Source organism: Gossypium arboreum, chromosome 8 (assembly GCF_025698485.1).
Source record: "Gossypium arboreum isolate Shixiya-1 chromosome 8, ASM2569848v2, whole genome shotgun sequence".
Classification (NCBI taxonomy): domain Eukaryota; kingdom Viridiplantae; phylum Streptophyta; class Magnoliopsida; order Malvales; family Malvaceae; genus Gossypium; species Gossypium arboreum.
Window position 1 is genome coordinate 32320930 of NC_069077.1, and position 18973 is coordinate 32339902.

Genomic DNA, 18973 nt, shown 5'->3' on the forward strand with positions numbered 1-18973 from the left:
CAATTAGAAAACACAACCATATTTCTATATTTCCAAATTAGCCAACACAATATTATAAATAGGGTTTGTCAATCCATATCATCGTTACTCAAGTTACTTTTATTCTGCAAATTCCATAAAAGCCATTCCTTAAACAACAGAGAAAAAAAGATACTCTGAGCTTGCCTTGGAGCCATTGCTACCCATACAACTTTAAAAAATGAGCAATCACGAACTGTATGAACCCCCGGTTCCAATCACCATTACACAACAGACAATTATCGTCATCTGTCATGTGTTTTCGTCTTCTTTCATAATTCGTCAACAGTCTATCTTGCCACAAAAGCCATAAGAAAACACGTACCCTCTGAGGCGCCCGAGCTTTCCAAATCACCTTTCAAATAACAGAACCGTCATTATCTTCAATAAATAAATTCTTATATGTTTCAGTGGAGGAAAAGCCATCCTTTTTCATCTATGTCCAAGCCAAGCAATCTGGTCTCGCCTAAACACTTGAAGGCATCATTACTGCAATTTGCCTTAAAACATGCCTTGGAACAAGATCATTAAGCCAATCCCAATCCCAGAGACCATTTTTAGTCACCAAATCACAAACGCGTAAAGTGCTATCTGGTTGATCATATACTTTAAAGTTTTCCCATAAGGGTTCAAACTACCTAATCCACACATCATTCTAGAAGTTAGTAGTGCGACCATCACCAATGGACCAAGAGATATTACCAATAACTTCCAACCAAACCCTCATTAAAAATTTCCATACAAAAGAACAATTACTACCACAAATAGAAATCAAAAGTACTCATTGTACATTGTATTTCTTCCTTACCACTTTGGCCCATAACGCATCAGTATTCAAGAGAAAACGGTAACCAAGTTTCATTTTTGTACTGAGTAGCTTAGCTTCACAATCCCAAACCTTAAATTATCCAATGGACGATAGTAATCTCCCCAAGATATAAGAGTAGTTTTTCTTGTATCAATAGTAGTCCGCCAAATGAAATTAAAAGCAATTCTTTTGATCTCATTACACACAGAAATAGGAATTCAAACAATATACATAAAATATTTTGGAATAGCTATGAGGACTGACCATACTAGAGTTATTCAACCTGCCATCGAAAGTTTCCTCGCTTTTCAACCAGACAAGTTTTGTAGAACTTTATTCACTACAAAATCAAAAGTATTCACTGTAACTCTATTATGCAGCAACGACAACCTGAAATAAGTACCATGATATTCAACACGATTAAAATCCACACTACTACATATTGTCTCAGCAACAACTCCTGGCGCATTAGGAGAAAAAACACATTGGATTTACTTTTGTTCACCTTCTGCCCAGAAAAATAACAAAAATTCTCCAGAATGCTATTTACCACTGCTGCTTGATCCCTACTAGCTTCACAAAAAAGCATAAGATCATCAACAAAGAAAAGATGAGATAAAGGCGAACCTCTTCTTGAGAGAAACAAAGTTTTCTAACTACCCTTTTCAATTGCCTCCTCGATAATATGCTTAAGCCTCTCCATGCAAAGTACAAAAATATAAGGAGAAAGAGGATCTCCCTATCTTATACCTCAGGAAGGCTGAAAAGAATCTATAATAGCCCCATTCCATAGAACCTGAAGAGACAAAAAAGAGACGCAATGTAAAAATATAGTAACTAAATGTGGGGGTAAGCTAGCCTCTAGTAATTTGTCCTATAAGAAATCCCATTTGATTATATCATAAGCCTTCTCTAGATCAATTTTCAAGATCACGCCACATTTACTACCCCGAAAGCTTTCCAAAGAATGCATCACTTCTTGTGCAACTACAATATGATAAGTAATATCTCTCCCAAGAATAAAGCTTGCTTGGTTCTGTCGAGTCAGCTTTACCATAATTGGTCTCAATCTATTAACCACTATCTTTGTAATGATCTTATATAACACCATGCATAAGCTTATTAGTCTAAATTGGGAAATTCTTTTCGGACTCTGAACATTCGGTATAAATACCAATAAAGTTTTGTTCAGTTTAGGATCCAACAATTGACCCCCCTAAGCTCTGCCTGACAAGAGAATATACTAACTGTCCCACTACCTCCCACTGTGACTGAAAAAGATTTGCCTGAAACCCATCCACACCAAGAGCCTTTAGAGGGGACATACCAAAAATCATTCTTCGTATTTCCTCATCGAAAGCCATTGAAACTAGATTACTCGTCTCATCACATGATAATAAAAGGAATTTACCACAATAAGGAGTCCCTCTATCCTGTTCTGCTTTAGTATTGCCAAGGTACAACTATGAAAATAGGATGTATTACTATCACCATTTCAGAGCCACTCCACTCTAGACTTCTAAAACCATAAAAATTTCTCATGTGTCAACACTTCTTCAATTTCCTGTCGAATTTTAAGTTCCCAACTACGAAGCATTAGAAAGAATGGTACATCCAGAATTTTTTGCACACTTTCCAATTCAAAAATCAATTTCCTTTTGCGCATAAAAATATTTCCATACACCTATATGTTCCATACCTTGATCACTTCCTGAAGATACTCCAAGTTCTCACCAACCTCCAATTCATTGCTCCAACTCCCATTCACCAAGATTCTAAAGTCTGCATGAATCATCCAACTTGTAAGACAACGAAAAGGTCTATTACCTTTGCTAGCCTTCGGTCTAAGAGAAATTAAAATCGGCCTATGATAAGATTTTAACCTATGGAGATTCCTTATTAAACATTCTAGCGCAAAAGAAACCCATTCTAAGTTGCACACGACCCTATCCAATCTCTGCGACAAACCCCGTTTACACCAAGAAAACTTAGCACCACTCGTACCCAAGTCATACAAGGCATTATTAAATAAAAAATTCACAAAACCATCTACAACCAATTCGTGAGGTAGGTGTGCTACCTATTCTTTCAGAACTATCAATAATAAAGTTGAAATCACCAATTAAGATCCAAGGTCCCTTCACCAAATCTGCTAATGAACCCAGAAAATGCCATAAATTCCTTCGTATCATAATTTGAGGACTAGCATATACAATTAAGCAAAAGAAGCTATCTGAGTTCTGTGTGCTACTAACTTTCACATAAACCATTTTAGAATGAATTTCCAGAATATCTATCAGTAAATTCTCATTCCAACATAACCAAATACCACCAGTGAAGCCACTTGCTTCAACTCGAAATAACCTAAAATACTCAATTTTTACAATAATGCCATCGGCCCTAGAACTATTAACCCGAGTTTCAAGCAAACACAACAAATTGGGAGAAAAATCCTTTCCATATTCCTTTACAAAATTATGGAACCTAGGGCACCCAGTTCCTTGACAGTTCCAACATAATATTTTTGTGTTCATAAACAACAATAATAATAAGAGACATAAAATCCAACCCACAAACAACAGAAATTAACAATTTATCTCATTACTGCAATCGTCCTCATCAACCATCACTTCCTTGACAACTTGAGACATTAGACTTGGATTCCTTTCAATATCACAAACCAACCCTTTCATTGTTGATTTCAACTCAACCAAGTCATGCAATTGATTCTCCATCATCTCGTCTAGTGGTTTCCCTCGTTGTCCATATATAACATTTTGAGCTCTCAAGTGTGTTTCTTAGGGAGCGACATATTTTCCACCGAATCTAAAAATCTCAATCTCTTTATTAATGTTCGAACCCAATTTTTTCCCTTCCATTATGCGCACTGCAATATGCTTTTCTTTATTCAAATTTGCTGAAACATTTACTGGTAGTACAATATTTTTCCTCGATCAGCCGCACCCATCAACCCCAATTTTGATCCATCATCAAATGCCCATTGCCCAATGTCAGTTTTCATTCCAAATCTGCCATTATTAGGCCTTAATGCTGATGAACAAGCTTTTGGCCCAGTGGCCATCATCACACTTTTACCCTTAGCCCCCTTCTTAGCCTTAATCTCCAAAGGTCTACTTTTTGTCACTTGTAATCCTAAATCTCCATTATCTCGTACCCTGTTGATATGTTCCTAATTTTTTCCCCCATTTCACCATCAAACTCTTCATTAACAGTGAATTGATTTTCTCCCTAAAATCACCAAGTGTCGCGAAATGCGATCCCCCAATTAGACTGCCGAAACCATCGTTCCTCCCTTCACCTGTAACTCAACCTCTTCGTTTCTGTCACTCTACCACCATCCAAGACCCAAAAGGCTCCTCCTCCATCTTTCGTTCAAAACTCGACTTCTCCATAACTGGACGAGAATAGTTAGATTCTACCTCCGGTGTTGTCGTCTTATCCCCCGCACACAAATCTGCTCTATGCCCATAAAGCCCTCACTTGAAGCAAATGTTTAGCAAGCCTTCATATTCAACTCATTGAAGACAGCAATTGATTCTAACCTTGGACACTAGTAGCTTTTCAAATCGACACAGACCGTCAGCTGTGCAAACTGTCCCCTGCGAGCACAGTCCGTGTCAACATCCAATTTTACCAGCGGTCCAATTTTTTGACCAACTGCCTTGAGAAGACAATTTGAGTAATACCCCTCTAGTAATCTCGGAAGCCATATCCAAATAACCTACGATTCAATCCCACTTTGGGTGGTTGAGAAATCCAGTGACCATGGCCGAACAGTCAGATACCGTCCAAATATTACCCACGATTCCGCAACTAAAGCCTTGTTATAGTTGTTCTTGTCCTGAAATCTAACTAGAAAAATAAATCTTTCTCAAGATCCATAAGGTGAATCGGGCATTTTGGGTTCCATAGTAAGGTAATTTTGTTCAACAACACATTAAATCCAATCTTTCCCCCCCAGCATTTTTACATAATTGTTCTAGCCATATGACATTCAATATACTTTTGTACCCTATTAGAGAACATGATCAACGGTACACCTTTAACGAATTCAGTTAACACATCACCTTCTGTTAGGGCAAAATTTTCCTCCATGAAAGCATTTTGCTCCTTAACAGATGAATCCCCTAAAAATGTTTACTTATACTATACTTTAGAGACATCTGATCGCTAATTTTTTTTGCCCATTCCTGCCCACCATCAGATCGTCTTTGTCTAACTATAGTTTCGGCCTGGTGCGTACTTTTTTCGTAGCCTTACCAACACCACTGTTAAATCCAGGACTATTGGCACCCACTGTGGACTCCACCATAGGAAGTGTAACACTCGTCATTTTTACTCTTAGAGATACTTTGATGTTTGGTTTAAAGGACTTTTCAATTATTTTATTTTGTCCCAAATAAGAATTAAATTCTCACTAATCTTTGATGTGGAGTATATTTGAATATGTATATCAAATCTTAAACACATATTTATTGCATTCACAACTTGTATCTAACATAATAAAAAAGAATAGACTATCATTTAAATTTAGTAGAGATGTTTTTTAAAAGTCAAGTCTAAGTTATCATATGAAAAGCACATATATATATATATATAGAGAGAGAGAGAATTTAATTCACGTGTTTTAAATATGTTAAATGTTATATTTAGGATCTATTTGGCTTTGTTATTGTAGTGTAAAAGTACTTTTGAAAAGTTGCATTTTGAAAAGTATTATAATAAAGTGCTAGAAAAGTGTAGTTTATTAATTTTTAGTGTTTGCCGTTGCAGCTAAAAATTGCTAAAAATTACGGTTGAAAGTTAAATTGTTCATACTAAACATGATATTGAAAAGTAAAAATTCATGTAATAACAAGTGTTGTTAATTCGATAATAATAAACACTATTAAATTAGTTAATTGAAATGATATTTATGTAATCTAATTTAAGTATATAAATCATATTAGATATTAGTAATATTATAACAATTATTATAAAATCCATACATTTATGTAATTTAAATATTATAAAATAATGTATTCAAGTTATACTTCTTAACCACACTTTGTAGTTGGGTACATAAAAGAAATTTAATAAGAGTTAAATGAAATTTTCACATCTCAAACCCTAAAACCCAAATGCCATTAAGCTTATCACCAGCTTTTCCATTTGGCATTTCTTTAAAGTGCTTCTGCATCCCAAACACAACTTATTTAGGATTACTTCTACAGTGCTCTTAAGATTTAAGAAGCAATCCCAAACGCAACCTTAAGCTAGCATGTAAACACCTAAGCTAACGTAATGAATTGTTTTAAGTATAAGACCAATTTAGAATTTAAGCAATAGTCTAGGGACATCTCATGAATTAGTCCTTTATATTTATAGAATTTTATTGGATGACTAGAATGATTAAAATTTTGAAAATTATATATACTTCTATAGTTTATCAACAATCCATACAAAATAAACATGTTTATTAAACAATAACTTATTAAATTGATTTCCTTGATCTTATTTTAGAATATATATATATATATATTGCACGTTTAGTTTAAAATTTTATTTTGATATATTTTTAACATGCGTAGGCAATAGAACTTCAACAACTCTTGCACATCTTTAGAGATGTTTACATGCAGTACTAATAAAAGATTTAAAACCCTCCACCTCTAAGTAGATGGCAAAATCAAACTTTAGGAATAAGTTCTTACTCCACAGGACCTGCTCATCAATGATAGTGAGATGCCCATCATCAAGGCGCTTCCATGTCTCACTGCCCCCCAACCTCCTTCATCTGTCTTCTCCAAAGATGCCACCACCACCCTGGCTCTCCTTGACCACCCAACTTTCCCATACGCATGGTAACCAAAACCCCCAGCATAAGACAGTTGTATTCCAGTCATTTGACCACAAAAGTCGTTGAGGTGATCGTGGCCTGTAAAAATAACCTTCACGTCGCCTGCTTCTACCATTGTTGTGAAGAAGCCTGAGTTTATAGAAGCCAAAGTAATCCCTTCTTGTCTCACCCCAGTGAAGTTAGATACGTCGAAACTAGCAAATTCCGGCAGTGGGATGTGAAAATACACAAGCCCTGACACAGATGATTTTTGAGCCATTGGTAGCCTCATGTAGACGTTCTGAGATAAACATAAATTGTTTATTATTAGATACAAAGATGGCATCCACTGACAGTTCAATTGAGGTTCTTACCTGAAGTTTTGTAGAGGTGCGTTGAAACCACAGCTGTTGAGAAGGTTTTGATCCAGCCATAGCCACAGATAGAAGGAACTATGGAGTGATCGCCACTGTCAAGGAAGTAGAGGTTGAGGACTGATTTGTTTGCAAAACTAGAGCCTTCAACCCCACCCACTTCTAGGTTATAGTTGTCAAAACCATCTATGATACGTGCTTCAGATAGATTGACTTGAAATAGTGTATGCTTCAACCCTACTATGTGTTTCATAACCCTTCCCTGGATAAGGTGCCTTCCTAGTGATGGTTCCCCAATACAGCAGCCCAAGGAATCTCTGCAGCAATTGCAGGGGCAAACGCTGCATTTAATGATTTGGCTGAATCTTTGGTATCTGATCCAAAGATATTATCCCCTAACGTAAGAAAAGATCACCCTATTAATAAAGCTAAGGGTTTTGGCCAATAAGGTCACCAGATAAATAAAATCAACACTAACTACTCTGGCAAATGAAAGATTAAAATTTTCATAGTTTCATCACAAAAAGTTTCTTTTTTCTTACGATGAGTAAGCGTCAAAGGATTGTATCGGATAATGGATTACCTGTGAAAACAATTAAATTTGGTTTCTCAGCTTCGATCATGCACTGGATAAACAAACTAGTGTTGAGAGCAGAGCAACCATGAACCTGACTAGGCAACATATTCAAACACGGTGTTGTTTTACCATCAGCATAGTGCATGTCTGCCATTTGTAGTATCTTAAACTCCCCAGTCCGACCAAACCTCAGCTTCTGCGATAGCTATAATGGCGGAGATTGTCATCTCACGACTGCCGAAAGGTTAATTGGTAGAAAACAAAGCAAAAGCACAACCATCGCTACAAAAAAACCGTGTAAAGGAAGTGACACCCAAAGTTTCCACTTGCTGTAAACAAGCAAAAAAGCTAGTGCCATTGTTGGGGCTTTTTTGAGGGGGTTTGGAGTTTCCTATCAAACTTTAAATAAGGAAACAAAGGAAAGCATAGTATTATTAAATATGATTTTCATAGCATGAAACGAGGATTTGTCTTGGCTGCTACCCAATAACTGTTGACTGTCAGTTCTCAAAAGCTGTTTTCATATTGGAACATACATAGAAATATACCTGACGAACTTAGGCCTGTTGGAAGCGTAATAAAAATAACTCAAATACTAATTTTATTACACACAAATAAAACTTAATGCAAACTTTTTTCTCTCTATACTAGCTGCTGCTAGCTTTTCTTTTATAGCTCACACACTTTTTTCTTTTTTCTTTTTTCTTTTTTTCTCCCAATCTCACTAATATTTTCCAACACTTACACACACTTTATAAAATTCTACTTACATATATATATAGACATAGTAAGCCTTAATGATTGCGTATCCTTAAGTATATCATAAAGGATAATACTTATCCATTGTACATGCCTTGCCTTGTAGGACTTTTCAATGTTGCTATTTTTCATGAAATTTCCAACATAATAAGCTTTATCATTTTCATGAGGTGAAAGCCAATTTGCATACAAACTCTTTGGTTGCAATTTTTGACTTTGAAAATTTTGTTTGATTTCTAACACTTCCCATCAAACCAAATTTTTCATCCCAAGCTTTTCTTTGAGTTTATGGAATATGTCCACTTTCAATGGCTTCGTAAAAATGTCTGTCAATTGATCTTCTGTTCTTCAGCAAACTAACTCCATATTTTTATTTTTCACTTGCTCTCAAATAAAATGATACTTTGTATTGATATGCTTGCTTCAACTATGAGACACTGGATTCTTTGCAAGAGAATTGTGGACTTATTGTCAACATAAATTGTAATTGGACCTTCTTTTATAATAGATAATTCACCCAAAATATTCTTCAACCAAATTACTTGACACTTACATGTTGCAACAACCATGTATTCTGCTTCACACGTTGAGAGGGTTACTATTTGTTACTTTTTCGATGACCATGAAAATGCTGCGTAGCCAATATGGAATAAATATTTGGATGTGCTTTTGAGATCATCCAAGTCACCACTATAATCACTATCTGAATAACCAACCAATTTTGAACTTTGTAAGTATGTATAAAATAAACCCTAATCCAACGTACCTTTGATGTATCTTAAAATTCTCTTTGTTGCAATCAGGTGATCTTGTTTTGGCTTCTCCATGTATCTACTAACTATTCCCACTACGTACATGATGTCTGGCCATGTGATAGTCAAGTATCTTAAACTTCCAATGATACTTTCAAACAACGTTGGATTTTTCGGCTTGCAATCTTTCATATTGAATTTTCTTAAAATTTGTTCCGCATACTTCTTTTAAGACACAAATGTTCCATCTTTCATTTGTTTCACTTCAACTCCAAGAAAGTATGACATTTCACCAATATCTGTCATTTCAAATTCTTTAGTCATAGCTTTCTTAAAGTCATTGAACATACCTAGATTGTTTCTCATAAAAATCATATCATCCACATATAAGCACACGATCATGATTTCACCAACTTCATTTTTCTTTGTATATAGAGCATGCTCGTATGGGCTTTTCATGAATCCGTTCTTCTAAAAGTATTCATCTATTCTTGTGTACCATGCTCTCGGAGCCTGCTTTAGTCCATATAAAGCTTTCTTCAAACGATAAAATTTGTCTTCTTGTCCTTGTTTGCAATATCCAGGTGGTTGTTCAATGTATACTTCTTCTTCTAGGTAGCCATTAAGGAATGTTGACTTCACGTCCATTTGATAAATTTTTCGTTTATTTTGTGCTGCAATTGTAACAACCCGATTTAGGGCCTAGTCAGAATAGTGGTCTCGGGACCACAAATCTAGAGTCAAATAAATTATTTTATAATTTCTTAGATGTTATAGTATGTTTTTAAGAGTGCATGAAATATTTGGTGAGTTAATTGTGACGTTTGTGAGACCAATTGTGAAAAAAGACTAAATCGTATAAAATGAAAAAGTCCTATTTTGATTTCTAAAAGTGCCAAATAGATAGAGAACCTAAATTGGGGGTCCTTAAAGGGAAATTAGGCCCTTTAGGGAGGCATGGCCGGCCATAGGAGACAAAGGTGTTCAAATTTTCAAAATTTGGTAGGTTAGGTGGCTTATTTTGACTAAAATAGGAGAAATTAAAAGAAAGATGATATCATCCTTTTTTTTTCATCTTCTTTATCCATCAAAAATTAACCATTGAAGGGGGTTTGAAAGATTAAAAATTTTAGCAACTTTAAGCCTTCACAAGTAAGTGATTTTCCAACCCTTTGTTGAATATTTTTGTATTTTTGAGACCCTTGAAGCATGAGCTTTCAAATGAGGGTACTATTTTGCAAAATGATTAAGAGTGTAGGGTTTTTCCATGAAAGGGTTTGTAATATTGGCTGAGTTTTTACGGAAGAAAATAAGTCTTGGGTGTATTATGAACAATTTTTGTGAAAGGTGTTAGCATGAAAACACCTAAAAAGACTATATTGCATAAGTTGTAAAATAGATGTTAAGTATGTGAAATAGTGGGAATTTGGAGTTGCTATAAGAGTAAAAAGGGTTCGTCTAGGCTTAAGATGCGAAGAAATTTGATAAAAAATCAATTTTCAAGCTTAGGGGTAAAATGGTCATTTTGCTAAAGTCTAGGGTCGAATTGGTCATTTTACCCAATTATGAATTGTAGAGTGCCTAGATTGATTAAGTGACTAAATAAGTGCATTTTGTTATTATAGATTAAGAAATATAGAATTTGAACCTAGACTGAGGGATAGCCAAGCAAAACGACTAAATCGACTAGTCACCACATTTTGTAATCCGAGATAAGTTATATGTAAATAATACAACTGCATTAATAATATATGCGTTTGAATTGCATTGAAATTATTATAATATGAATTGCTTGGTTATGGAAATAAGAGAATATGATGAGAATAGAGATAGTAGAATTCCCGAATGAACCTCAGGAAATAAATCGGATATTCATGCCATGACGTTTGGGTCACTTGCGTGAGCTAGTGTAAGACATGTGCATCGGCCACATTATGAGAGCCAGTGTAAGACTATGTCTGGGATATGGCATCTGCATTGAGACGAGTGCTAGTGTAAGATATGTTTGGGACATGCATCGGCCTCAAGATGTAAGCCAGTGTAAGACATGTCTGGGATATGCATCGACTACGAGATGTGTCAGTGTAAGACCATGACTGGGGCATGGCATCAACACAGATATGTTAGAGCTTGTGTAAGACCATGTCTAGGACATGGCATCATCACTTGCACCCATGTTTGAGGCTAAATGGGTATCCGATAATGTCCCAAATGGTTCAACGGTGAAAGTATGATTTCAAGTTAACAAGAAAAGTATAACCGTGTTATGAGTGGTACAGGTACCTATATGATATGTATGAAATGTGAGATCAATATATGCTATATGAGGTGCATTGAATATTAATGAGTAAGTTTTTCTTATGCCACTTGTGTATCATGATGCTTGTTGATGGATGATAAAGTTATATTGTATATTTATTTATGTGCAACTTATTAAGCTTTATGCTTACTCCCTCTCCTTTTTCATTTTCTTATAGTGCCGCCTATCTAGCTCAAGGACCAATAGAATAGAGATATCGATCACACTATCAATCGAAGTTTTGAGTATAATTTGATTTATATTTTTGAATATGGCATGTATAGGGCTTAGATTTTACTAATTTTTGTGTCATTGAGAACTGGCCAAATGTGTTGGCTTGGGTTGGAAACTCTTCAATTTGTATTAAGCCTTGAATGATGGCTATTATTCATTTTGATTTATATGCAAAGATGATATTTCATGGATAAGTAAAATGCACAAATGGAATGTTATTTATTGTGGCTGATTTGGTTTTATTAGATAGCCTTATATTGGTTTTGGTTGCCATAGAGCAGGTTGTGTAAATAAGGCCGGCTAAAAGGCTTGGTAAATAGCCTTATATTGTCCACACGGATAGACACACGAGCGTGTGTCTAGGCCGTGTGTGATACACTATCTGCCTTATGGGCGTATGGTCTGGCCGTGTGTCCCCTGTACGTAAAAAAAATTCAAGTCAGTATGCATGATAGTAAACACACGGGCAGAGACATGGCAGTATGTCTCAGCCGTGTGGGGAACACGGCCTAGCACACAGGCGTGTGCCTTGGTCATGTGACATTTTGGGGATGCTCACCTTAGAAACAAAATGTCCATGTTTTTGCACACGGGCTAGGACACGGGTGTGTCATGGCGTTGTGAAGGACACAGGCCAGGGACACGGGCGTGTGAAAACCCATGTAGGTGTGCATTTAGAATTAATGGCTACACGAGTGTGTTTCCCTTCTATACAGGCATGTGCCCTGTTCAAGAGTCAAATTTTCTATAGATGGTTTAAGGATCTGGGTTGATCTCGAATAGTTTTCAATGGTCGTTTTGGGCCTTGTAGGTCCATAATAAGAAGTTTAAAGTAGAAATTGAAAAGTTCTTAAGTGGACCAAGTCTTGACGACTTGGGGAACGTTTATGTACATAAGAACGAATTAGGTAATACTTCGTATTCCATTCCGACGTGGGTTACGAGTTTGGGGTGTTACAGCAATTGCCATGAAAAGCCTTATAATATCAATTCTGGCGACTGGAGTAAATACTTCATCATAGTCTACACCATATCTTTGCTTGTAGCCTTTTGTAACTAGCCTTGCTTTGTATTTCTCCACTTTTCCTTCTTTGTTAGTCTTCGTCTTGTACACCTATTTGACTCCAATTGGACTATGTCCTTCTGGTAGACTTGTTAGCTCCCATGTGTCATTTATTCTTATTGCTGCAATTTCTTCATCCATTGCCTTCTTCCATCTGACATCTTTAATTGCATCTTTATATATTATTGGATCACTTTCTGTCATTAAACAGAATAATGAATAATCGAGTATTGTTTCTATGGGTTTTGTAACCTCATAGATATCACGTAAACTATGCATTCTTGTAGGTGCTTCTTCTGAGTTGTTGGTATTGCTGCTGGTTGGTGGTGATAATGTTGTAGGAGTTGTTGCAACAGGACTTGGAGAAGGGCTTTGATAATCGCCTTGTTCTTGATTAGTGAAGTCGTTGTCTTTTTCATCATTGAAAAATAATCCTTCAATTTTCTTTTCTTCTTCGCTCCATCTCCAATAATCAGCTTCATCAAATTCAACATCTCTTGAAATAATAACTTCCTTGGTGAGAGGGATGTATAACCTATATGCCTTGCTTCTTATTTCATAACCAATAAAAATATATTTTACTCCTTTATTGTCAAGCTTCTTTCTCGTCTGGTTAGCAACATGAGCATATACGATGCATTCAAAAATCTTGAGAAGTCCAACTCCTGGCTTTTGATTGCTCCAAGCTTCGTTTGGCATCTTGTGATAAACTATAATTTATACATATTTTTATCTCATGCTTAGCACATTTATGGATGGTTTCTCCTTATATTTGGTGAATTAAATGCTCCTAATCCTTTAATTTCATGTTTTATACTTAGGTGAGCGTAGGAAAGCAAAAAGAGTGAGAAACGGGCCGAAAACGGAGAAAATGGACCCATATGGGAAATCAACACGACCTGGACTTCCTCACACATGTAAGCCAAACGGCTATGCCCATTTGGCAGGATCGAAGCATGACTTACACGGGTAGACTACACGCTCGTGCCTATTTAACAGCCTTGACCACGGGCTAGAGCAATCGCACACAGGCGTGTCCCTGTCAAGCCCAAGTATAGTCCTATTTGGAAAAGGCCACTTTTGAGGGATCTTAGGCATTCAAAAGCCTATTTAAACACCTGAGGAGGCACTTAGAAGAGACACGCGGAGTAGGAGGCAAGGAATTACTCAAGGGAAGCCGATTGTTCCATCTCAAAAGTCGGATTCATCGTCAAGACTGAAAATCTCCCTTCAATTTCCATTTAAGGGTTTCGGGTTTTCTTTATGTTTTGTATTTATTATTCTTCTGAGATATTTTCTTTTATAATTATGAACTAAACCTCCTAAATACCTAAGGGGAATGAAACCTAAGACAGACCTTGCTATTATTATCTGAATTGTATGATAACTATTTAACTTGTTCTTAATTATGTGTTCTTAATTTTTGTTTTAATATTCCAGGATATTGATTCAAGTTAATGCTCTTATTCAGAGGAGGAAAAGACCCTGTCTAAGAGTAAATTTGTTGTAATTAAGCAGAGTTGATTGCACGCCTAGAGATAGGGTGATAAGATTTTTTCGGATTAGGGTGAAACCTAATAAGAGGATTCATAGGTCGAGTTAATGCAACACTAGGGCGTTAATTAGAAAGAGATTTCAATTAATCAACCTAGGGTTAGACATTATTAGTCTTGAGAGAGATAATAATATAACTTAGGGATTTCTACGGATCAAGTCAAATGAATAAATCGTCTGATTCAGAGTCAAATAGCAAGTATTGTCTTAATCAATCGAATTTTCCCAAAAGCTTTTCCCCAATTTCTCTCTGTGCACTCTTAGTTTAGTTAATTAGTTTAGATAAACAATTCCCTTAATTTTTAGGTTAGATAATAAAAAGAAAGTAATTACAAGTACTCTTGGTTCCTTTGGGTTTGACAATCCGGTCTTGGTAAAGCTATACTACTGTTCGATAGGTACACTTCCCTTCATCGTGATAATAGTTAGTTTCAAGAATAATTAATTATAAATTTTTAAAACCTGTCACGAATATCACGTATCAAGTTTTTGGCGCCATTGCCGAGGAACTAGGATATTAGGAACACTTGATTTTTATTACTTTAGCCATTCTACTTTATTTGCAATTTAAATTTTTATTTTCTTTGTTAATTTTTCTTTTATTCGTTCCTGGCAGTTTTTATAGTGTATGACTAGAAGAAACTTGTCGGGAACATTACAGTTTGATAGTGAGATCGATCGTACAGTTCGAAGAAATCAAAGAGAAATAAGGCGAAGCTTATGATACACAAAGGAAGAGCAAGAGGACGATACTTCAACCACAACCGAGGAGATGGCTGAAAACCAAGAAAATCTGCTACCTCCTGCGATTACTACTAATCAGAATCCTGCTCCACGTACTATGTATGATTATGCTAAACCTTCTTAAACAGGAACTAAATCGAGCATAGTTAGGCCTGCTGTTGCTGCAAATAATTTTGAACTGAAACCTAACACCATTCAAATGATCCAACAGTTTGTTCAGTTTGATGGTTTGTGATAAACCATAATTTAAACATATTTTTATCCCATGCTTAGTGCATTTATGGATGGTTTCTCCTTAGAATTGGTAAATTCGATGCTCCTAATCTTTTAATTTCATGTTTATACGTAGGTGGGCATAGGAGAGTAAAAAGGGCAAGAAACGGGCTGAAAACGGAGAAAATGAACCCATGTGGGAAATCAACAAGGCCTGGACTTCCTCACACGGGTGTGTCACACAGCCGTGTCCCTTTGGTAAGATCGAAGCATGACTTACACGGGTGGATCACACGCCCGTGCCCATTTAACAGCCTTGACCACTGCCTTAAGTAATCGCACACAAGCGTGTCACACGGGCATGTCCCTACCGAGCCCAAGTTTAGTCCAATTCGAAAAAAGCCAATTTTGAGGGATCTTAGGCATTCTAAAGCCTATTTAAACACTTGATGAGGCACTTAGAAGAGGGGACGCAGAGTAGGAAGCAAGGAATTACTCAAGGGAAGCCGATTGATCTATCTCAGAAGCCAGATTCATCATCAAGACTGAAAATCTCCTTTCAAGTTCCTTCAGGAGTTTTGGGTTTTCTTATGTTTTGTTATCTTTATTCTTTTGAGATGTTTTCTTTCATAAATATGAACTAAACCCCCTAAATACCTAAGGGGAATGAAACCTAAGACAGATCTTGTTATTATTATCTGAATTATACAATTAATATTTGACTTGTTCTTAATTATGTAGTCTTAGTTCTTGTTTTGATGTTCCAGGATATTGATTCAAGTTACGCTCTTATTCAGAGGAGGAATAGACCCTGTCTAAGAGTAAAATTCTCATAATTAAGCGAAGTTGATTGCGCACCTAGAGATAGGGCAACAAGATTTTGTCGGATTAGGGTGAAACCAAATAAGGGAATCCATAGATCGAGTTAATGCAATCCTAGGGTGTTAATTAGAAAGAGATTTAAATTATTCAACCTAGGGTTAGACGTTATTAGTCTCAAGAGAGATAATAATATAACTTAGGGATTTCTACTGATCAAGTCAAATGAATAAACCATCTGATTCAGAGTCAAATAACAGGTGAAGTCTAGGTGGATTTTTCCTTAGGTATTGTCTCAATCAATCGAATTTTCCCAAAAGTATTTTCCCAAGTTTTCTTTCTGTGCATTCTTAGTTAGTAATTAGTTTTGATAACCAAACCTCTTAATTTTTAGGCTAGATAATAAAAAGGAAGTAAATACTAGTACTCGTAGTTCCATTGGGTTCGACAATCCGGTCTTGCTGAACTATACTATTGTTCGATAGGTACACTTGCCTTAATCGTGATAATAAGTTAGTCTTAAGAACTATTCATTTATAAATCTTTAAAACCTGTTACGAATATCACTCATCAAGTTTTTGGTGCCGTTGTCGGGGAACTAGGATATTAGGAACACTCGATTTTTATTACTTTAGCCATTTACTTTATTTTCAATTTAAGTTTTTATTTTATTTTCTTTTCTAATTCTTCATTTATTTTTTTCTGACAGGTTTTTCTAGTTTATGACCAGAAGAAACCTGTCAGGACCACTACTTTTTGACGGTGAGATCGACCACATAGTTTGCAGAAACAAACGAGAAATAAGGCGAAGCCTAAGATACACAGAGAAAGAGAAAGAGGACGATATTTCAACCACAACCGAGGAGATGGCTAAAAACCGAGAAAATCTGCTACCTCATGCGATTGCTGTTAATCAGAATCTAGCTCCGCACACTATGTATGATTATGCTAAACCTTCTTTAGCAGGAACTAAATCGAGCATAGTTAGACCTGCTGTAACTGCAATTACTTTTGAACTGAAACCTAACACAATTCAAATGATACAGCAATTTGTTCAGTTTGATGGTTTGCAGGACGAAGATCCCAACGCTCACTTGGAAAACTTTTTGGAACTATGTGATACATTTAAAATTAATGGCATTTCTGATGATGTAATTCGCCTTCGGTTATTCCCTTTTTCATTGAGAAACAAATCTAAACAGTGGTTGAACTTGTTTCCATGGGAGTCAATCAGTACTTGGGAACAAATGATCGAAAAGTTTTTATTAAAATATTTTTCACAGACTAAAACGGCTAAATTACGTAATGATATCTCTTCTTTTGTGTAGATGGATTTATAAACACTCTACGATGCATGGGAGAGATACAAGGACCTTTTGCAAAGATGCCCTCACCATGGGTTACCACTCTGGCTACAGGTTCAAACATTTCACAACGGCCTGAATCCTTCGACTCGGCAGATGATTGATGCAGCCGTTGGTGGAACTATCAATAATAAGACACCTAAGGCGACTTATGAATTTATTGAGGAGATGTCACTGAATAACTATCAGTGGCAAGTTATGAGGACAAAGCCGACGAAGGCAGCCAATGTTTTCAACCTCGATGCGGTTACTATGCTATCTAACCAAGTAGAACTCTTAAATAAAAAGATTGACGGTTTGTGTGGCTCTACTCAAGTACATCCAGTGATGAGGTGCGATTCGAACGGAGAAGGAGCATGCACAGAACACCAACTCTTTAACCCTAGTATCGAGGAGGAACAAGTCTAATATATGTGTAACAATAACTCTAGACCCCAAAATAACCCGTATAGTAACACTCATAATGCAGGTTGTAGGAACCATCCCAATTTCTCGTAGGGCGGTCAAGGAAATCAAATCCTCTCGAGTTTCAACAACCACCTTACCAGCAAGAAAAGAAGCCGAACCTTGAGGAGATGTTAACAAAATTGAACTCGGTGTCAGAAACTCGTTTCCAAAATATCGAGACTGTAACATCTCGAAATAGGGCCTAGTCGGAACAGTGATTTTGGGACCACAAATATGATGAGGAAAATTTCATTTTTATTATATTTTTATGGTCTACGATTTCACAGAATAATTTCGTGAAAATTTCGTTCGAAAATTTTGACGTTTGGGCACTCAATTTGGTCAAAAGGACTAAATTGTAAAAAATGTAAAAAGTTGAGTTTTCATGTTAGAGGTGTCTAATTATTATGAGTTTTTAAATTAAAGTTCCTTAAATGGTAATTAGACCATTTTGAAGTTTGTGGACAAAAATGGACATGGTATTATAGGTTTTTAAAAGTTTTTCATTAAGGGAATTTTAGTAAATTGGTAATTAAATGAATTAAAAAGCCAAAATAAGCCAAATTTGCTCATCTTCTTCCTCATGGCTGAATGTCTCATGAAAAACACAATGGCTAGGGTTTTCAAGATTTCCAAGCTCATTTGTAAGTGATCCCGAACACCGTTTTTAATGTTCTTTACATTTTTGAAGCCCGGTAACATGATCTACCCATTTCTACCATTATTTTGAGCTAGGGTTTATATTTAAAAATTTACCCATGAGTAATATGCATGAATCTTAATGTATAATGGTATAAAATGAGTGTTGGGTGTTAAATAAACGACTTTTACTAAGCGGTTTTCGATGAAAACGTCCGAATGGATCGTTTTGTAAAAGTTGTAAAATTGGTCATAAAAGGGTGATTTAGTGGAAATTTGGGGCTGTCATAGTTATAAATATAATTTATCTAGGCTTAAAATGTAAGGAAATTGAATAAATATCATTTTACGAGTATTGGGGCAAAAGTGTAAATATGTAAAAGTTTAGGGGTCAAAATGAAAATTTGTAAAAATATGATTTTTGGACCCATATGAATAATGTGACTAATTAGTAGGCTAAATGTGATATA

The 18973-nt window shown here is 35.9% G+C and overlaps 1 non-coding gene and 1 pseudogene across 1 annotated transcript; both read right to left on the bottom strand.

The window, feature by feature from the left end:
• Positions 1 to 6374: 6374 nt before the first annotated feature.
• Positions 6375 to 8567, bottom strand: LOC108469083 (probable inactive purple acid phosphatase 29; annotated as a pseudogene).
• An 8781-nt stretch (positions 8568 to 17348) lies between these two features.
• Positions 17349 to 17455, bottom strand: LOC128279643 (small nucleolar RNA R71). The gene has a single exon (XR_008269842.1). It is a non-coding gene; the product is annotated as a small nucleolar RNA R71 (small nucleolar RNA).
• Between the last annotated feature and the right edge of the window lie 1518 nt (positions 17456 to 18973).